The following is a 6,968-nucleotide window of genomic DNA, read 5'->3' as shown; positions in this document are numbered from 1 at the left end:
CACTGCACAGTAATCACACAAAATCCTGACTTATACTCGCCCGATAACCAATCTACAATAAATGAAGCATTAGTACAGTTGCACACAAGCAAGACCCGAGAGGGGAAGAGTGCATCAGCGAATGTACAAACTACAATTAATTTGCTAATAAGAGCACATTGGTTGATCAATGATCTGCAGTAAGTTTGGACTTCAGATAAACGATGAACTGAGAGTGAACCAGCCAGTCAAGTTCCATACAGACAGTACTGTATTAGCTGGAGCACCACAGAGCTGATGAAGTATTGGGGGACAAAGATCATTGGTTTCTTGTAATTAGCTTCCATCTAATTGGTTGGCGAATGTCTTGCTCTAAATATATTTGGTTGGTAAGTATTACTTACCAAGTAGCCTACTCTGCTGCTATGAAGAGAGTACTTACCAACAGGCCCCGCTTGGGCCTGCAAACCCCTTGAACTCATCTAGAATTCTGAACTCTGCACCTCAAGACTTCTTACTGCTGGTGTTCTATTCTACCAGAATGTTAACAGCAGTAATACAGCATTCCAATGACACCAGGTGGATTAAAAGTGTCTGCTAAATGCCTAAACTGTAAACTGTAATTAACTATGTGGTAGAATATAAAGCAGCCGTGGTGGCAGAGTTAAGAATCAGTGTTGTAAATGAGTGCAGCTGGTCTGCAGGGCCCCTACTGTCCATCTGCTCATCTTATTGCTTGGTGAATACTTTATCTACCAACCAGCCAGTAGAACAGAATATGACACATATACTATGTTCAGACTGGTGGGCCAAATCTGAAATCTTTTGGATGAGAGTACATACAGTATATACTTGATAGATATGTCAAGCATTACTCAAATGCAAATACATGTTGTATTTCGTTACCACAGCATCCAATGTAGTTAGGTCTATGATGTATTGAGTACACAAATATATCTGATCACTTTTAAAGTCTTGAAAGATCTTATTTGCAGTCTGAACAAAGCCTTAGCCTAATACATTACAGGAGACGGCATGCATGTACATTGTATTAAGTCATCTTATATTCCAATGGAGTAATAATGCAGCCTTTCTTTTATCAGGGAGTTAATTGACCTGCCATCTTTGTCATGCTAGCTCTATTTCAGGGAGTGAGCTAAAATGAAATTTTTTTTTTTTAACCCTTTTAGATCACATGCCCATTAATATTGTCATATTCCATGTTGATGTATTTTTTATCTTACTGTAAAACAATACAGCAATTACCAAGCAATTTAAACGAATAATATAATGACATGACAACAGTATCAATCTTCCACACATGCTATATAATAGACTAAAATGGATATGCAAGAGAGTGGGTTGCTGTATCCAACATGGTGGCCATGCTACAGCTTACAATATTAGTTTTAATCACTTAAGCCTTGTTTGATTATTTCTGTCAAATAATCAGAAATGGCAAAAGATATGCAAAAGATTGTGAGCTTTTAGATAAGTACTTTTTAACACATTTTTAAATATCCATCACAAACACAATACGATATTATTGTAACAATATTGACATTGAGGTATCTGTTCTAAAATAGTGATATTAGATTTTGTCCATATCGCCCAGCTCTAAGATGGCTCTTAACTCGACAACATTACTGCTGTTTTTCCATTGCATCGTGTCTAACAAGTACCTGCTTTAGAGCTAGAATGATGAGGAGGACATCAGGTGAACTAACTCCCTGACGAGAGAAGCAGCATCTTCCCAGCCGGTCTGAGGAATTGTTCTAACCAACCCTGGCTACTTTAATTTGAAATCATGAACATTGTGCTTTGGCACAGGGGTCTTCAACGGGGCGTCCGGGACCCATAAGGGGTCCTCAGGAGTTTTTATTTTTATTTTTTACATTAGCCACTTGAATCATAGCATCCCTATTCTGGTGGAACATTAGCCGAAAATAGCAGATCTACAAGCTTGTAGATCGGCAAAGAGATTTGGTGTATGGGGTAAAAAGTGGTTAACTGTCTGAAAACATTAACGTGAATCCAACACAACTCTACACATCGGTAGTCCTGTCAAACAAGTCTGCTATTGTATCTTTGAAATCTATGAGTCCTTAAGTTGGACTGAAAAACATTGAAGGCCCCTGTTGTAGCATGTCTCTGCAGCCAACATAAAGTAGACACCTTGGTAAATGAGAGCGGGCCGATATATGGAAAGCACTGTTTTCTTCTGCTCCAACTTCAAGGACACATTATGTCAAAGTGTCCTTGGCATTGGTTGGTTTTGCTGTGGGGAAATCTTAATGCACATTGTAAATTGTTTTGGATCCAATTATGTGCATTTTCTTAGCATCTCATCTTCCCAAGGTGTTTGCTCTATTCTGTTTGCGGCTTAGCTGTACACTATGGTTTACACAATGAGATGTATTTAATGCAGCTTTTTAGTGGAATCAGCGCTGTTTTCTTCTAGAAGCCCAGGTGCTAACTTGGCACGGCGCTATTGTCAATCTGTCTGAACAAATTACTTAAACTTGCACTTTTGTTTCTCTGCTGTTATTACTAGATGTCTTTGTACAGCATGACTGCTCTGTTCCATTTCAATAAATCTACTCTTAATTCAACTGCCTTCTAGTTTGTGTTTGGGCTGTTTGCCAATTTGCAATTACTACTTAAAGGATGCCACAGGTTTATATCTTGTTATTGTCGCTGTTAGATATGAATGATACATAATTGTATGATTTGTGTATGAGGCTCATATGACCATATAAGGTTATATATTATGAACTGAACTTACAGTATAGGAGACCACATTTTGGTCGCATACTGTAAGTTCAGGCTAATAGATTACCGGTCCTACGAAATCATGTTATACTGTATGTCACTAGTGGAAAGTTACCAACACTACGTGTCTCTGTCTTCTTGTTATGATATGGGAACGAATCAATGAGTCCCACGATCATATTCTGTCATATACTGTATCCTTATATACTGTATGTTAACTTCCATCTTGGAAGAGAGAGAATTATCAAGCTGCCACTAGGGTGGTATGCTCAGCTGTTTGTCTCCTTGTCTGACTCTCTTCAAATACAGCAATTGATTGATAGTCCTTTGGCTCATCTCTGTCTTATTTTGGTTATGGATTTATCCATATCCATATTTATTTAACTTTATTAATAATTACAGTCGCCAAATTAAAGGCCAGTCCACACCAATGATTTGCGACACGCAACTACTTGCAAGTTGCAACTACTTTCATCCATTATCCCCAATGGCAGTTGCAACTTGCAAGGACTTGCATTGGTGTGGACTGGCCTTAAAACGGTTTTGTTGCAGGGAGTTGTGACTGGCCCAAATACATTTCCCTATTTCTGTATGTATTTATTAATGTATTTCTATATCGCTGTATTTTCTCACCTGTATTTGTTCAAACATTAATGAGGGGGCGTGTCTTGACTCCTCGGGTATTAGCAAACATACCCACACAGTACACTGATGAGATTTCAGTCGGTCAATATTTTGTCAGTTCTGCTTGTTATTTGTCATAGGCCTACTGTCATTTAGCATTTTGATTAAGCATTTCGATTGACAGAGGAACAAATGAGTGTTTATATCTATTATACCCACATTTTGTGATGGCAGTATCGTACTCTGGGTTCAATAGCATGCAAGGGGTCGGATAAGATATTCCGAGCTTGTCTTATTAAGATGGATTCTATACTAACCCTGTAGAAAGTCAACATAATATTCACACTGACTCCGAAAAGCCTTTGAATAAAGTGATGCACTTCTTGCCTTTCCTGACGTTGTCCTGGATTGGCTCCCACAGTGTTGGGTTGCTTGGTGTCTGACACAGTGCCCAGCCCAGTGCCCAGCTTGTCTGTGACCCATGGTAGGTATACCCGACTCCCGTAGAAGACCAGGTTTCAGGATGTGGTTCTCCCTTCTGACACCTTGTGCTATTCGTAGCATTCTTGTGTATAGACTTCATCCAGGGCCCTTTCCTGCTGTGAGGGTCCATGTCTCAGCCCCCATACAGCAGGTGGTTTTTAATGTGTTGTTATAGGGTTTAGGTGAGGTGTCATCACTTAATAAATAATAAAGGATTAAATCAAGAGAGAGACAATCTCTCCCCCCCCCCCCCCCCCCCCCTCTCTCTCCTCTACCTGAGGGGAGAGGTGGAGGAAAAGTACGAAGGAGCGGTCTTGTGGATGAGGGGAGTGGCTTAGTAATGACAGTGTGTGTGTGTGTGTGTGTGTGTGTGTGTGTGTGTGTGTGTGTGTGTGTGTGTGTGTGTGTGTGTGTGTGTGTGTGTGTGTGTGTGTGTGTGTGTGTGTGTGTGTCGGAGTAGAACAGGAAGTAAGTTTGTTCAGAGTCAGACTGTATTTTACAAACAACACAGAACAACATGAGACAACATGGGTGAGTACATTAGTTTGGTTTAATATGTTTAATAAGTATATAGTTATGTACTGTAGGTAAGTGTTTATAATTTAGTTACATTAGTTATGTTAAATAAGTAAATAATGAGTGTCAGAGCTCTATAATTTCATACATTGTCTTGTATGTCATTGTACTTAAAGCTGTAAGTGTCCACATTAAATGATAAGTGTTGCTTTGTTGTTTTCGCCCTTGTCCGTCCGTCCGTGTGTGTGTGTGTGTGTCCGTCCGTTCTTCCTGTGCAGGATTGCTCAGTTTTGAACAAAATGCCTCAAATCCACCGTGGCCACAATATCCACTGTGGACTGCATAACTGAAGTGGCAGAAGTGCTGCGGTTAAGAGAAGTTACGTCACGCAAAGCAGGTCTGTTTACATCCACCAGCGAAACAAACCTAAATAGATTGTAGCTCTAAACTCACTCTTAATAGGTGTCCTTTGCCAGAATCCATGTTTTTGTTTGGATATTGTTTATTACGAATGGAGAAGTAGTTCACATCTGCCATTTTATAGCGGCACCAGGAGGCCCACTTATGTAAAACACATTCTTTGATATTACTCCTTCAGATTGTATCAACATACTGTGTCAGTACACAGTATCTCTATTGATGTGATCACAACCGATTGTTCAGATATTTCATATTCTATCCTAATTGGCCAACATTGGCTTCCAAAGTTTGCAGGATTGGTCCGTTTTGAACAAAATGCCTCAAATCATGCCTCAAATCATGAACACATCCTGCGTTGTCCATGACATTTTGAACACATATTCCCACTAGGTCAAGCAACAAATGCGACCCTTTTCACATTGGCCTGTTTCGCCACCAGGAGCTTGACTTTTGCAAAACACATTTTTGGAACAAAATGCATCAAATCATGCATGGATATCGAACAGGTCCCGGCACTGATAGCTAATTATTAATAGCCAATAGCCGCAGTATTTCGATAGTAGCCTATAATATTATGTTTTAAAAATTATATTATCTCAGTCCCCTTCTTGTTTTTTGGGGAGAGTCCTTGCATACCACCAGAGGGGGCCTCACGTACCACCGGTGGTACGCGTACCACAGTTTGAGATAGTTTCTATAGTTAGTGTAGTGTTTATAATGTAGTTACATTAATTTAATATATTTAATAATGAGTGTCAGAGGAGGGGAGGGAATCAGATCTACAAGCAGACATGGCAGCTTGTCTGCTGCTTTGTTGTGTAGTTATGTTGTGTAGTTGTAGTGTAACAGCCATATTTGGGGTCTACATTATAGTACACTTGGAGGCAAAAACGGTACTGAGTGTTCAATAAGAAGTCACTAGGTTGAGTCTCTGAGTGTTTGTTTATTTAACATAGCAATAATGGTGTGTGATCTGTTTTATGACAGCCGGGGCTGTCAGCCAGGCGTAGAGAGGGCACATGCATATGTCCGGATGCAGGTCTAGTGACCGTGTAGGGACTGTCAGGAGAGAAGCACCCAGTCCCAGAATGACAGAAAACATAAAGTATATATATTGCTTGGTTTTGCCCCTTAGGCATAAGGGGATGGAGCATACAAACAGGTTTAGTTACATACATTGACTGGTCATCGCACAAAATACAATACATGATAATTACAAGGAAACAGAGTGGGCAGCGGGTGGACCAAATTTTCAAACAGGTTAGAGTAGTATCCTCTGGCGTGTGTCTGTGCGTGTGCGTGTCCTCCTGTTCCTCTGGGCAATACAACGTCTGAGTTAATACAGGTTTTTGGGAACCAGTCCAACCGCTCCTATGAGCTGTAGGTCTCGTCGAGAGTGACCATGTAGGTTTCTGGTAGTTTCCTGGGGGCACTGTCCAAGAGGCGTGTGTGTGTGTGTGTGTGTGTGTGTGTGTGTGTGTGTGTGTGTGTGTGTGTGTGTGTGTGTGTGTGTGTGTGTGTGTGTGTGTGTGCGCGCGCGCGCGCAAGTGTGCATGAAATAGCATCCACTGAAACATATTTAGACCACATTATACTGTGTAATATAATTGATCAAACTGATGTATAGTTACATACATTTACTGCCCTAACAGTAGCCACAAGCAACTCTTAGACACTATTTTTAATATGTTGAATCTAGAGTTGCAACACCAACCACTGACAGACCATACATCCAAACAGAAAAGTCTGATTGTATTAAACGTTAAACTCACCAACATTGCAGCTGTACGGAAAGTTTGAATTATCCTCTTAATCTGCAGTTTTAGTTTTATAAAAATCCATCATAGACATGTTATGTTGTGTTGGAGTTTGCTGGTTTTCAACAACACAGTGCCATGCTGCCACTGCATTATGTGATATTTAGAACCAGGTGGTACACAGGACCATTGAGTGATTTACAACCAGCGCTTCCAAACTCCAACACTTATAATCACCTGCACAGAATCTATTTACAGAAAGTAGATCATAACATGTCTATGATGGATTTTAATTTGGCTGGCTGGCTGGCTGGCTGGCTGGCTGGCTGACTGACTGGCTGGCTGTTTCTCTGTCTCACTCTCTCTGCCTGAGGGAGTGGTGCAGGGTTGGAGGGGGGGCACCCTGTAGCAACAAGA

Source organism: Nannobrachium achirus (assembly GCF_963921795.1).
Source record: "Nannobrachium achirus genome assembly, chromosome: 24".
NCBI classification, from domain to species: domain Eukaryota; kingdom Metazoa; phylum Chordata; class Actinopteri; order Myctophiformes; family Myctophidae; genus Nannobrachium; species Nannobrachium achirus.
This window is presented reverse-complemented; position numbering follows the sequence as displayed.